At 41.9% G+C, this 16,098-nt stretch overlaps 1 long non-coding RNA gene across 2 annotated transcripts in view; it reads left to right on the plus strand.

Annotated features, from left to right (window-relative positions):
• Nucleotides 1–16,098, plus strand: part of LOC119013036 — a 122,887-nt gene that overhangs the window by 70,222 nt on the left and 36,567 nt on the right. For both annotated transcript variants that reach the window (XR_005072667.1, XR_005072666.1), the window contains exon 3: nt 4,612–4,683. This is a non-coding gene — a long non-coding RNA (uncharacterized LOC119013036). The remainder of the gene's footprint in view (nt 1–4,611; nt 4,684–16,098) is intronic.

Raw genomic sequence — 16,098 nt, forward strand, 5'->3', positions numbered from 1 at the left:
TCATGACGCGTGGTTTGGTCAGCTTAGAATGAGCCAATTGTATCTATGGACTTCCATGCTGTCTGCCATGTCGCGCCAAACGCTGATCTTTAGTGCACCTGAATGCAGCGTAACACAACACATCCATAAACTCTCCAGACCAAGCAGTGGTTGAAGAGGTAGGGGCAAAAGTACTCGATTACACAAGAAATCAATATCTAATCTGTGTCTAATCTGACTCTTCAGCGCCAAACAATTGATGGTTAAGGTTAGCAGCTCAGTCTTTCGTCAAAGCATGTAATAGACCTGCCAGTCCACTGGAGGTCAGCATGTGAAGGTGACAGTTAACGCTTGCCTCGTAGTGAAAACAACACAAGTATAAAGGTGCTTCAGCTCTCCGGGGCGAGGGTAACAACAGATGAATGCAAATCAAAGAAGCAGAGAGTCTGTGTCTGGAGGAGGTCGGGGATGGTTGTACAGGAGATTTATGGGACTCTTCCAGCCAAGTTTGTGAGGCAAACAGTCAGTGGCAATGGCTTGGAGAAAGTTTTCATCGGAAGTGAAACCATTTGCTTAGATGCTTAACCAAGTAGTTTTGGTGCCTTTATTTAAAAATGTAACTGATTTAGTGTGTTTGGTACTGATGACATGACCACGGGTTTTCAATGATTGGCGAGGCAAAATGTGACAGTGATTCGAGGTTTGCCGTGATGTCAGCAGCATTAAGCAGCTCCCTGAGGTTGGTAGAGACAAAAAGAGAGTGAGGATTGGACCTCACTGGAGAATCGGCAGGTGGAAAGAGATGTGAATCCAGATGAATGACGTAAATAAGCAACAGTTTGCTAATAAGTGATGATATGTCAGTGCTGTAGCCATCATTTTTTCTGCTGCCCCCTAGTTCCATAAAAAAAAATCATATTTCTCAAAAAATGTACTCAGATTTTAAAATTGATATACAGAAAAATACTATTATAATTATTATTGTTAAGTTGAAGCAAGTTTTAACTTATTCACATTGAGTTGGGAAGTTAAATCTTTAAATCTATATTCTTCAACATGATCTATAGCTTTTCCCGTGTTTTGTATATTTACTGTAAATCCGCAGAGTAACTATCATCATCATCATATCATATTTATCTCTGAACATTATTAGACTAATTTTTGAGGCATGAAGTCGCATCAAGTGAAAAACACTTGAAGCGCTCGAAGCCATGTTGCACTAAATAGTGATATATGATACTACTGATTTCTTTTCCAATCCAATACCAAGGAAAATGAAGACTTGGCAGCCATGAATTATTGTGTAATGGTCAGTGACGGTGATCAAAGTCACCCACAGCTACAGCCTCTGTCTCTCTGAACCTGGCCCGCCAGCGCCCAGCGACATCGGATTGAAGTCTGTCTCGCCCCAGCAGCACCTTTTTTCTCCTCTTCTTTAGACTGTCACTGCATAACTTCATCTTTAGATGTATTTTGATTAAATCTCAGGCCCTTAATAAGGTCTGTGATGCTGTCACAGTACCTCACAGTCCTCACGCACACATCACATACAGCATCTTTCCTGTAGTAGGACTGGAATAAGCTCCACACGCCACGGTGTTTGCGCTCAGCTGTCATCAGTGTCAACTCTATGTCTTTTGCATTTACAGAGCCGTAGTTTGCATATGACCATGACAGGCAGAAGGAGACGTAGTTCCTGTTAGCTCAGTATTATGGGGACTAGATTTGGTGGGTTCCACTGTGTGTACTGCACATTTTCCCCCAAATTACTGAGTTAAGATATGGATGTTGTGACCATTATTCCAGACGGCCATTTGTGAGGTCACACACAGACGTTGGATGGGAAGGCCTGGCTCTCAGTCTCTGCTCTAATGCATCCCAAAGGTGTTTTGTCGTGTTGAGGTCAGGACTCTGTGCAGGCCAGGCAAGATCATCCACACCAAACTCTCTCATCATGTCTTTATGGACCTGCTTTGTGCACGTCATGTTGGAACATGAAGGGGGCTATCCCCAAAATGTTCCCACAAAGTTGGGAGCATGGAATTGTCCAACATCTCTTGGTATGCTGAAGCATTCAGAGTTCCTTTTACTGGAACTAAGGGGCCAATCCCAGCTCCTGAAAAACAATCCCACACCATAATCCCCCTCCACCAAACTTTACACTGGTCACAGTGCAGTCAGACAAATACCGTTCTCCTGGCAACCACCAAAGCCAGACTTGTCCATGAAATTGCCAGATGGAGAAGCGCGATTCGTCACTCCAGAGAACTCGTCTCCACCGCTCTAGAGTCCAGTGGTGGCGTGCTTTACACCACTGCATACGACGCTTTGCATTGCACTTGCTGATGTATGGCTTGGATGCAGTGGCTCAGCCATGGAAACCCATTCCATGAAGCTCTCTACACACTGTTCTTGAGCTAATCTGAAGGCCACATGAAGTTTGGAGGTCTGTAGCGATTGACTCTGCAGAAATTTGCAGACCTTTGCTCACTATACGCCTCAACATCCACTGTTCTGCTCCATTTTACGTGGCCTACCACTTTGTGGCTGAGTTGCTGTTGTTCCCAGTCACTTCCACTTTGTTATAATACCACTGAATCTTGACTGTGGAATATTTAGGAGCGAGGAAATTTCACGACTGGACTTGTTGCACAGGTGGCATCCTATCACAGTACCACGCTGGAATTCACTGAGCTCCTGAGAGCGACCCATTCTTTCACACGTTTGTAGAAACAGTCTGCATGCCTAGGTGCTTGTTTTTATACACCTGTAGCCATGGAAGTGATTGGAACACCTAATTTCAATAATTTGGATGGGTGAGTGAATATTTTTGGCAATATAGTGTATGTTATGTGATACATTCCACTATGTACCTACAGTATGTGGACCAAAGAATGTGTAGGTAAACCTCTTTTGCAAAGCTTCCTCGTCATTTATCATCCAAAAAAGACTGCAGTGTTGGACTAAATGGAAAGACTTTTGTATTTCGGTAAACGCTGGCCTCGACCCCACAGAGTTAAGTATATTGCTGGGTGCAGTTTAGTTTTCATCTTCCAAACAACAGCAAATGACACGTACCGCATCTCAAAGTGAAAATGTCACAAGCTGATTATTTTGTTTTCATGTTGGCTGGCCTTGCCTCGGAGTTTACTCGGAGTCTAAGTATACAGTAGCTTTATATGATTAACACAGCCGAGCATTTTGCAGCAGCAAGATTTATAAAGTTAATAAAGCAGAGATCAAACTCACCTCTTGATTTTGATCTTTTAAAACTAAACTCACAAGTAGTGAAGTCTTTCACACCTTGAAATCAATTCTGTCTTGACTGTCGAATAATCCTCGAGTCTCCTTTCTTCCCTCTTTAAGACTGAAAATTACGCCCGACGAAGCAGCCCCAAATTTGAACACATCTATTGATTTCCATTATCCATTTATTTCAAAGCTAAATTGGCCCTTTATCGTTTCTAACTAGCATTCAAAGGCTTTCAACATTAACTAACTCAAACAAAACAGAAATAGATTGGTATATTTATAACTGTGCACCTTCTTCAAATGATGACTAAAGAGCCCTTGAGTGTTTTTTGGGCAGCATTTTGTGAATCTTTCCTAAACAAACCTTATCACACTTTTCTCAAAACTCGCAGGAGACAGGTCCCTCCTAAAAATGTTTCTTTTTGCAGTCGTCTTATTCTGAAAATGCAACGCCTGTTGTGACTCATCATCACAGCTTGACTCCAAATGTTTTTTCATGTCGCAGTAATCGTTGCTTAATCAGAACGAAGTGGGGGAAGTATTTTAGCGTTTGAAGAATTGTTGGAAAAACACTGAGAAGATTATGACAGCTCCAGTAACAAATTAAGAGCCCCCCCATCAGGTTGGGTTTTTTTTTTTTCTTGCCTCCCTTTTCGTCTCTGCACCAGGAAACTGTACACAAGCTGTAGGCTGCGCTTACATCCTTCAGATATTCTTGAGAACTGCAGAAAATGTGCATTTTTTAAAGCTTGACGCGCGCACTGCGACAGCTGCGAGCGACCCCCCAGCGACGAGAGGCGTTGAAGCCACGGTCTCCCCTGGCCTGGCCTAAATTTACTTGGGCTTAGAACTTAGGTTGAGCCCCGGGGAGCCAAACAGAAACTGCTGTAAATGAGGTTAGCGTTTCAGTCACTGTGTTTGTGTGGCCAGCAGCTACTTCCACAATTCCAGCCTCTACCCATCTGCCACTGACCCGTGTTTTGCCAAAAGACCAATTGCGGTATGTGGCCGCCAGATTAGTCCATGGTGACATAATGATTTTGTCCCACATAAGGGTGATTTGACATGCTCTGCTTGCCTGTCTGTTGCTCGCAGGCTCTGCTCCTCAAATCCGGCCTCTGTCTCATTACTGTCAAACACATCAGGAGATGCCTCCTCTGTTTCGTGTCAATGTGTGTGCGTTACGCGCCCCCACGTCCGAGGAAATCCTCCTCAGTCATATCTCATATTGTCTATCTTAATGCGGCCTTTATTGTGAGTCTTCTATTTGTTCTCATCTGCATGATTTCTGCTTGCTATTCATTATTCATGTTTCCTCCACACACAGCTTCCTCTCCCTTTTAAGCTTTTCCTCATGTTAAGCTTTTATTTTCCCCCCAGCTCCCCTCTTGTGTTTGCTCCGAGCAGCGCTTTGATGTCACAGTGCCGGCCCAGCCCAGCTGTCTGGACCAGGTGAGTTGGGATGGATTCGGATTTTTTATTAGAAATCAGTTTAAAGTGCTTTCAAACTCAGTCGAACTTGAATACTTTCCATGGCCAAGGCTCTCCATACGTGTGTACCTTAAATTCTCCAAGATCAGAATCAGATAGAATATTTAATGAAAAAAGCCCCACAGCAATGAAAACATACTTTGATATCCCCTTTAATCCTTGTCAAATTGTAATAATACTGTACATTTAGCATCATCAAAAACAATACATACGTCAAACATGGCAATGGAGAGAATTGTTCTGTAAAACCCTTGTGTCTGAGGATGCTTAAGATGAAACTTTAATGATTCCCTTGGGACAAAATGTAGCAATGCAGTAGTGAAGTCAGGTGGAGGCAGCTCTGCTCCTTTGCCTCCCTCAGAGACATAAATACACATTCTCATGCATTATGATGATGTCGGTATGAAATGTGGAGAATGTAGATTTGTGCTGAACAAAGGCATTCACCGACTCCCGTCTGGGTGTCCATGCATTTTGTACCTCTCATTTTCACCTCAGCGCAAACCTGTTTCGTGTTTTTCTCACCATTGATCAAAGGGTCGATAGAGAAAGAGGGATAAGTTGAGAACGAAACCATCCAAGTAAGAGTGGCAGTAGTGTGGGTGAGGCGCTGGCAGCCGAGACAAGTCCCCTTTGTCTCCACCCTCCCTTCCTTCCCCTTCCGCATTCACGTCCTCCTGCCACCTCCCCCCTCGGCCTCGTGCATCACCTCACTTTCATCTGCGCTGCACTATAAACAGAGCTTCTTACCATTTCAAAGCTTATACCTGTAACATCTCCCCTTGCTTGCCTTGCGTCTCAAGAGAAACGCAAAGTACAGTGGGACCGTAAACTCTGTGTGTGTGTGTGTGTGTGTGTGTGTGTGTGTGTGTGTGTGTGTGTGTGTGTGTGTGTGTGTGTGTGTGTGTGTGTGTGTGTAATTATCGAGTAACTCCTGAATAACTGTGATTGATGGACTCTATAGTGGATAATAATGAAATACTAGAGAACAGACTGGAATAAACTATAATAAAGAGTCAATAGGTAATAACTAATTACTTAATTATGACTTACTCATTTTGTGATTCCTCAAGTGAAGTGAAACATGATACAAAGTACCTATGTACTACTATTAAGTAGACCCATTACTTAATCATTCCTTAATCATCAGTTACTCTTGTTTTGCACCTCCATGTAGTGAAACACAATACTGAGTAGTTACTCAGTAGACTCAATAACTGCCAATTACTAAATCACTAGTTACTCCTTTTGTGATTCCTTAAGTTATGTAAAACATAATAGTGATTAGTTACTAAGAGGACTCATTAATTGCTGATTACTTGTTTCATCAGTTTATTCTCTAGTAACTCATCACTGTCTACTATATAGTCCTTGAATTACAATTATTTAGGGATTTCTCATTAATAATTCATTAATTATAAAGTAATTCCTAATTGATTCTTTACTCCGTCCTTAGTAACTGCTCACATCTTTGTCTGTGTTATTGTAAAGTGTTACCCTCTGCAGCACAGATGGTAAACAATAAGGTGGATTAGAGCAAGTGTGCGGTCTGACACAGGCATGTTTATAGTCGCTGAATGTGTAAATGTGGGAGGATTTCACTGAAATATGCAGGGGAAGTGGCTGCATGTCATTATGCGTGTGTTAATGCACTTGTGTTTGTATTTATTAGACAGACATTTGGCATTTGGAAGCCAGCTTGGGGGCTTTGAAGCATATTGCGCGCATCCCTGCGTGTGTGTGTTTGTGTGCACAGACTGATATGGGACTGGAGGTGGTGGAGTGCATTAAAAGCCTGCCTGGCACTGTCTGTGGAGAGACTGGGGGGGCTGTTCTGAGATAAAACTAGACTTAGATCAGCATGTTGAGTTTTTTGGCAGAATTAACTCCTGAAAAAAAGCCCATTTGCATATTGATTGTGCAGCTGATGAAGCTGATGTAAAATGTACATTGTTTATTATAGCCAAGGGATTGATATCCAGCTCTTGTGGCACATATGGCTGTCAGAATCAGAATCCTTTGTCGCAAAACTCACTTCAGCTGCAAGCGAATTTGACGATTTACCAACTTTAATCCTTACTCATATTTATGGCCTGTTGTTGTTTTTCCATTTATTTCCTATATATATATATGTTTTTGCAAGATAAGCATTTCTTGTCCCGTGCTAATACAGCAAATGAAATTGATTTGCGGGGATGAATTGAATGGATGTGTAGGATGAGAGAGTGAGAGTGAGAAAAGGAAGGTGGAGTGAGATTAGAGGTGGCGGGGTCGGGGGGGGCTGCTGGGGGAAGAGAGGGATTAGCAGAGGGCAGAGTGAAAGAGAAAGAGGATTGCTCTGCCAGGTGAGCCGTGAGGTGAGCTAAAGCTTTCAGAGATTATAACAGACTGGTCACAGGTCAATCAGGGGGACACGTTGTTAGAAACCGGGAGGCTTTTCTTCACCTCCCACAGCTCGATCGCAGTAGTGACCCATCGTCGGTTTGTGCCTCATTACCCGTCCCTGGATCAGCATGTTCTGAAACAAGTTGCTGAGGAGTGAAGACGGCGGCTGATTGAACAGACGTTGATTGATGTTGATGGAACAGGATTGGGGTGTGTGAAAGGAATGCTGTGCAGGCGTAGCAGCATGAAAAAGAGGGTGGGTTGTGGAGTGATTCTGGTCAGAGGATGCCATGTTATGAGCCCTTTCCATGCCGAAAAAAGGAGTATTTTCTGCAGACAGAAAACAAGAAAGTCTTCTCTGTTATCGAGTTAAATCTATGTGATATTATTTCATTTACATGTAGGGCATATAGCAGACTTACAGTGATTCATACATGCATTTATACGCTGATGGTGGTGGCTGCCTTGCAAGGTGTCGACCAGCACAGCAGGAGCAGTTTTGGGGGTTCAGGTTCCCAAGGGCACTTTGACATGCAGACCAGGGGAATTAAACCAGCAACCTTCCGATAGAAAGACACTGGCTCTAGCCCAGAGACGCAGCTGTCCCCATATTATGATAGGGAGATACACAGAAGGTAGACAAAAACACAAAACCTGAAGGACAAGGCTGGAAATATTCAATATTTTTCTTGCTGTCAACAAATCCAGAGAACAGATCGAAACCAACAATCTTAATACTTTCTGATTTCCCTGCCCCGTCTGTGACACTCAGCCCAAAGCCAATTCGTTCCTGCTGAACGGGTAAATCTTTAAAGGTTCCCTCCAGACATGTTCACAGACATACAAATTATTATTTATATCTGTTAAAGTTGCCAGACAAAAAAATAGAGAAAACACTGCAGCTACATCTCAGGCCTTCTGCCCACTCCATTCTGTGTGTAGCTTATGTAAACTACATATTGGATCATGATTTGATGAACCAGTTGGGAGCCAAGGTCACAAAATCCTGCTTGCATGTACGTGTATATGAGATTGTTTATACCTGCCATTAACATGTGTCTTTGGTGATCTGTACAAAAAGCAGACAGCTCTAAATACAAGTCCAATCAACCAACAAAATGCACTCAAACAAATGTTTGATGTCACATGTCGTAAACATTGACGTCCATCCAGGATGTCGTCCACACAGGACATGGTAGCTGTTATAATGACAGGATGCTTTGGCTCTCTTTTAGGTAAGTAGCAGATGTTTGTGAAAACACTGTTTCAGCTGATTTCATCAGTGAACTAATAACAACAATATCCCCAGATCCCTCAAAAAGATTTTGAGAGTGTGAGAAACTTAAAAATGGTGCAAAACAACAGCAAACAAATCGCCAGGGCCTTCTTGTAAATTTTCCATTAAAAATGCAATACTTTCAGTTGTTTGTTTCCTCGTAAAAAGTGTTGCGCCATTGCTGTACCAGCCTGTCTGCCGCTCTATGTCCAAAGTTGTTTCTGAACTAAAAACAGTCAGCAGCTCTTTGTTTGAACACATTGTTTAAGATGATTGAGGCATTTGCACTGAATTAATGAAAGAACACAACAATCAATATGTCAGATTTTACAAATATAGTCAATGGTAGCCAATAGAGCTTCTGTGTTACCTGGGGAAAAAGTCCCAAAACTCCTCTAAGAAAATATGCAATTTTTCGACTCACTGAGTTATGAAAAACTTTATAAAATTTGTGAAACGCTGTATTTGACAAAATATGCTTGTGATCTGATCACCAGAGACAGATGTTAATCTGTGGAATAAACAAAGGCCTGAAAGTCAGATTGAAGTCGAGCACAGAAAGTCTTCTTCACCTTCAGCGGATGAATGTGAAAACAACCTTCAGGTGTCAAACTATCCACAGCCATATCTCTACACAGTGAAGACCTAACAGTCACACGCAATTTTATTTAAAACGGGTTGTGAATACTTTGGTGTTTTTAAATTCAGTATGTGCTGAGAACTTTTTTCCAGCCTCTGAAGCCTCTGCCACGCTGTGGCTCACCGATCTGTTTTTAATAGTTTCAGACCACAATGGGAATGAGGAATGCTCTGTGAGGGTTTTTCTGCAGAGATGATGCTTGAAAATCGTTGTTGGTTTTGGTCTTTTCACTGGATTTGTTATTACACACATAATTATCCTTTAAGCTTTGAAGGAACCTATTCACCTCTTCTAACACAGCTACAGAGTCGGACGATGTTATGCTGCGCGCCAATTAGCAGAGTCAACCCTATAATGTGTCATTCACGGTTTATTCTCATTTGTGCCCACACATTATAAAATTCTAGGCTGTAGTTTAAGATTCTGTCATTTTGTCCCTGTTCTATGTGTATAGAAGCCAAAACAGATGTAATAATATGTGCATTAACACACATAATGAGGACTTCTTGTCTCACTAGAGTAAAATCTCAACACTTGATGCATTTACAACTTGTCCTTGACTTTGAATACAGGCATGGAAGACCGATGGGAACATCTTGAAGACATATTTTACATTATTTATGCCAGCAGACGTCAGAGTGACTTAATGCTGCCTGTGGTTATGAAAAGAGTGATGTTGCGGCAGAGAGAAAAACATATCGACGCAGGCTACATACGGAGAGCTGTTGAGACGTCTCGTTCTCTCTCCCTTTAATATGATTTCTATTACTTTGTATTCTGCGGAGCTTTGCAGTCCCAGATCACCTGTTTGATCAGCCTCCAGTGGTGTGAAGGTGCAGCCAGCTATAACCGGACTTAGCCGACGAGACGGGCAGACGCTCGATATGATTGTCTCTCACCGAGCGCACCATGATATCTGGGCACTGACGAAATCTCGCGCAAGGCAGCTCAAACACACAGTTCCCTCACCATTATTAACACTAATTAGCTTTTCCCCCACACTTTTCATCTCACTTGGATTGATGCTGTTTCTTTAGATTGACGCTTTCAGATTGCTTGTTTGCCCGGAGGCAGAGAGGCTAATTAATAACTTGGGTCTGGCTGTAATTAGTGTGGCCGCTGATATGACTGCTGAGGGACCCTCAAGCACAAACCCCAAGTTGTTTCAGGTGTGCAACAGGGGACCCTACAGACTCAGGAAAGGTGCGCTCAGATTGCATGTGTGTATGACTGAAAATGATGTGGAAAGATAAATATCAGCCACCATTTTGAAAAGAAAATCCTCTCATTAGTTGAAATTAGAGTGATGTTTATGATGAGACTAAGACACTGTAGCTGTGCTTTGACTTAAATCCTAACATCAGTATGCCAACATGCTTGCACGACAGTGCTGCTGTTCTGATGTTTAGCAGGTGCAGCACTTATGCTCACTGTCTTTGCTATAGTGTGTTAGCATGTCAGCATGAGCTAATTAACCTACACCACAAAGGTTGCAGGTATTTGGCCGCAACCCAAAACATTGGACAATATGAAAGTTTGATTCTAGCGCACATTTTTCACCGCAGCATTGGTAGATTTAATCAGGTATCTCAATCAAAACAGCAATAACACAAGATATAGTTTGATGACATTGTGAAGTAGCGTCTGATCATGGGAATTGTCCTCATTCTGAAACAGCCACCAAATACATCGTCAATATTGGGTGATTGGGTTCCTGGCGTTACATGAGTAAGCAAACAAAACACACCATTAGCTTGAGGTTGGGATAAAGTCAGTACACAACAAAAAAAACATACAACAAAAGTCATTTTTCAACATGTTAATGTGGAAGTGTTTCATATTTTATCAGTAAGGGAGAAACAAATTACAAATATTATTCATCCTCTGGGAATGTGTGTCCCAAACAATAGCTATTGAGGCATTTTACCAAAAACCAAGTAAGTTTCATCCTCTGGGGAACATGATCATCTTTACATTTCACTACAATCCATCAATAACAATAGTTATTGAGATATTTCATTTAAATAAACACATTTCAACAGAAAAAGTCAGAGGATGAACAAGGCCAGTTGGGTTCATCTTCTGGGGACCACGAATATCTGCATCAAATGTTGTGGCTTTTGACACCGCTTCTCCTAGAGCACACAATTCCATCTCTTCAAGTCGAATTGAATGGTAGCATCATTTTCAAAACATCACAATAGCGCCATTGAATTTTAAGCACCTTCAGAGCATTTTAAAGAAGAGCTCTGCTCGCGACTGCAAAGTCAGGCTGACTGGTTTATTATTAGGGAGTAAAATATAGGGGAGGATGAGGTAAATAGCGGATGTATGAATCCATGGTACAATCATCTTGCTGCAAAACACTTAAATTACACTCTGGGATTTATACAATGACAACGGAGGTGAGCTGATAATGGCAGAAAATTACTTTGTGGTGAACTATTCCTTAAAAGCTTCTGATTCTCAGGTGATAGGTATTTGTGCGTCCGCATCGCCTCTCGGGACTCTTTCAGAGTAAAGTGCAGTTCATCATTCATCATTCTTGTCTGCAACTTCAAGATGCACATGCATTACAGTATCCTTCAATGATAAATACTTTCTGTTACGGAAAACACTTAAAATGGCATCTGGTTACGATGGCTGTAATCTCGTGGACCCCTAAATCAGGAAGAAAAAAAAAAACATCAGAGGCTAGCTGCATTCTCTAAGAAGAGTTACGGCCCAGTAGATGTAAGTTTAATTGAATTCCTCCCTTCATTTGTGAATTTTCTAAACTCAAGACCTCTTAAGTTTGACAGCCGGGTTTAATTTTAGACACAAAGTCAATGTATGTCAATTACTCATGACTTAATGAATATTATTGACCACGCAGCTCACATATGCTTAGTTAGTCATTAATCTCATGCTCTCTTTGGCAAGCTGCCTATGAAACTTAACACCCAGTGTATAAAAAGCCTGTTCAAGACATCAGGAGAATAATGAAATCTTTACACATGCTGGTTCTCGGCCCAATTAAAGTATGAATCTCACTTCCTTCATGAATTGTTGTGCTCAATCGAAGTGGCTTAGCATTATTCAATTGCGTGTGTCACCTGCAACAGCTAATAGGAGCCATATGTTTTTGCTTCCCAACATGCTTTTTTGTATCTCATTATGCAAATTAAGTAACTGGATTTGATTAGGAAAAACAGACAAATAAGTGCAAAGTATAACACAGTTCTGTTGCATAAACCTACATGTAGAAGCAGCGGTACAAACGTTCTGACAGATAATGGATGGTGATGCAGGAGGACGAGGAGTGCAGGTGAAATAATTAGGGGGCAGTAAGAATGGGAGCAAAGATGTGAGAGGTAGATAGAGGAAGAGACAGAAGGAGGACAAAAGATAAGCCACAGAAACAAGCACATGGTAGATACAGAACGTCGATGTTGAAGTAAAATAATTTCTTGCTCCGTCTTTCCTTCATCTTTGTTTCAGTCGAGGTTCTGACCTTTATGTCACGTCTCCTCAATCTGTTCCATTTTTCACAGGGAGTCTCCAGGCAACAGTGCGATAATGCCAAAAATACAAAAATAAAAGAAAAATTAAATGAAGCTGATGTTTAAAAATAGTTCATATCGTCCAGTAGATGTAAGATAATTCTCTCTCCACTGCAGTGATGTCTGTTTTCTTGGTTTTCTTTTGATGAGGTTTGAGTTTTCTACTTTGCTCGTCTTTTACCCGATGCAGTGCTGTTACGTAACGTGCCTGAAGCAAAACAAAACCGTAACCCAGTCACATTCAAATGTATTTCATTTTAATGGTTTTAACTGTCAATTAAATGTGCAATATGTCAATTCTGCTGCTTGGTATCACTCAATCAAAACACAAGACGTGGGATCATGGGGGTTGATGTTTTCATTGCAGAACAGCCACCATCGATGATGAAAAATCTATGTAGATGACTCAGGCAGAAATGTTTCCTTGGCGAGGCAATGAAAGTTTTATTCAAGTTGTGTTTAGTTGCCAACTTCCTGCCTCGGCCTCTAACTCTCCCAGAAGTAAAAGCGACAGGCGACCAAATGAAACACACCGTTACCTTGAATTATATTACAGATTTACCAGTTTGGGCTAATGCAAGTACACAGCTCATCAAAATGTATAACAAACGTCCAGTTATCTAATGTATATAGAAATAATAATACTATTTAAAGTTCTTGGAGTTCTCCTTCATAAATGGATCTCTGATTTTCATGTGTCATACTCAACTTATAATTATATACTGATATGTCAGACTACATTAACGTATGGCTACAACAACTTAGTGGTATTACTGTATTTGACAAGTGGTAAGTTACAAGAAATCATGGGACACAATGCCAAAAAATGTAATGTGTGATTTAAAACGGTATCTCCACCAGACAGCCTTGACAATTTTATGCTTCAGCTGTGAAAGGCTGCATTTCTTACAAACCATAAATGTCATCGAACATCAGATCCAGTCCAGTCACCGGGAAAACATATTGCCAGTTAACTTTTCTGCAAACCACTGGTAAGTTCAAAACTGTATGTGGGACCTGTTCCGAACTGACATTTCTACAAAATGAAATGTGTCTTATCACATTCACATTACATGTTTGACCCAACTATTACATCAGGAGGAGGAGGGGATGGTGGTGGTTGATGAGATCTTGGGACATCTTCGATCAAAAAACGTAAGCCAAATAATAATCTTTTCGTAACCCTAACCATGTGGATTTTGTTTCTACACCAGACCATAAGCAACTGAAAACTGAACGTAGAGAAATGTTTAGTTTCAACACATTTGCAGAAACGTTCACTGCCAACATTCATTGTCGGGATTGAGTTGACGATTGTTATTCAAGGTCATCCTTGACCGTCAGCCTGTCCTCAAGAAAGGTAGAAAAGCATCTTATTATGACACATTTTTACCTTTCTTCTGAGGCTGTAGTAATTAATACAATTGCCAAGGTGAGAGTGAGGAGAAGCAGAACAGTCCGTATAGGAATGAGGTTGGGGATTGGATTCAACATGAGCAGGACTTTCATTCAAGAGTTTGTTCGCGTCCGGTGTAAAACCAAAAGTCAACAGTGAGTTCTTTTAACTTCCAAACATAGTTACGGCACCTACTATACATAACTTAATGTACTGTAAGTGACTTACATAATGTATGCATATTGTAACTTAAGTTGCAGCGGAAAGGCAGTCTCTCTTAACCCAACCAGTCCAGGCAGATGGCCGCCCACCTTCGAGTCCGGTTCTGCTACCTGTTAAAAGGCAGTTTTTCTTGCTCATGGGATAAATTCTGATTGATTGATTGATTGATTGATTGATTGATTGATTGATTGATTGATTTGGTAACAGTGATATAACTCATTTTTGGTTTCTCTTGGTAATCAACATAGTCAGTCATTTTGGTTTGAGGGCGTGTCGGGACGGTAGCTTATCCCAGCATGCACTGGGTTTCGGTCTCCAACAGATCTTTACACACCTATTCAGAGATTCAAATTCACCTGACCTGCGTCGCTTCCTGATGAGAGGCTGATGCAGATAAAACACGACGGTGAAAGATGCAAATTCAACAGAACGGGAGACTCACATCGACAGTTTATCTTCATAAACTTTAAGAAGAGACGGTTGACCTGATAGCGCTCAAATAGGAGACAAGGCCAGAAACAGCAGGGTGAGAGCCAGCTCCAGTGTATTAGCCTTCCGGCGGTGTAGTGATAGATTTACACAATACTCAATCTCTGACCTTTCAGTCTTGCCAAAGCAGCAGAGGACGCCCACATGTCTCTCTGTCTCCTCCCTCCATCTCTACCTCTCTCTTCTCAACCTCTTGAGTCTGCCTTTCAGAACTGGTAAGTGGCCTAAAGACTTTCTTTTCTTCTCTCCCCCCGGCTGGTCTTTTGCACCTCTTTGTGTTCATTAAAGGAGAGCTTGATCTGATTTAACCGCTGATCTCCTCTGGAAGAAGAACAGAACGAGAGGACGCATGTAAGAGTTACCTCAGCCGTTTGTTTGCATATTACATACTTCCTGACTGAAATCCATCTGTACAGGAAAGAGAGAGGGAAAAAAAAACTTGAATCCATAGCTGCCTGAAATCAAGGCAGCTTTCCTAGGAGGTATCAAGAACAAAATAGCAGCTTGTTTCTTGCCAGCTGGGCTTCAGCTCCTGTTTTTTTTTTCTTTTCTTTTTTTTCTGCTTTCCTCTGCCTCTGCTCGTCTCTTTCAAACGGACCACATTCTCATTATTCATCACCCCTTCCTACCTCGCTGCTTATCCTCCCTCTCGTCTCCTTTCTCCTTACCTTCTGTTCTACTCTCTTGCTTAAAAGCATGGCTGGGTGGAAACTCTCCTCCCAGTACCAGTGACCCAATTACTCTAAGTTGTCCCTCCCTGGTAGGATGTAGCAGTGTCCCTCCCCGGAGACTCAGCCTGCAGCGAGCAGACGATCCATCACTCTCCGCTGCCACCTCCCTCTTCACCACATTTATTACTGTCACACACACACACACACACACACACACACACACACACACACACACACACACAGGCTCAGAGACAAACACACTCCCCAACAAGCACGGATGCCCTCAGATGCTCTAAAAAATTAGACGTACACATCAATAAAAGAGAAATGCATACGTAAGTGGCCGTATGCATGAATGCAATTTACATGCATTTATATACACACGGGCACACATCGTTGCATAATTACCAGAGGGCGTCTGACACATGTTGCCAATTATTTATTTTTGCTGACACCACATCATCACACCCCCAGTGTTTGGTTTGTATAATCCCGTCTGACTTTCTCACAGTCCCGTCATTAGGGTTTGATGGAGGGGCCAGGCGTCATGAAGGTAGCATGCAACCATTAATTTGCTGAATTCACCCTCTGGGTTGGGGGGGAGTGGGGGGGTTGCAAAATGAAAATCTTGTACAAAAATAGGTGATGGCAGGTAGTGCTGCATGTAAAAGGTTCTCATTAATCCGTTCACAGGAAAAGTTGGTAACCACAATCCACTCTTCCTGTAGGAGGTGATCAGTGGCGTGCTTCTGCTG

The sequence above is a fragment of the Acanthopagrus latus genome, chromosome 22 (genome assembly GCF_904848185.1).
Source record: "Acanthopagrus latus isolate v.2019 chromosome 22, fAcaLat1.1, whole genome shotgun sequence".
Classification (NCBI taxonomy): domain Eukaryota; kingdom Metazoa; phylum Chordata; class Actinopteri; order Spariformes; family Sparidae; genus Acanthopagrus; species Acanthopagrus latus.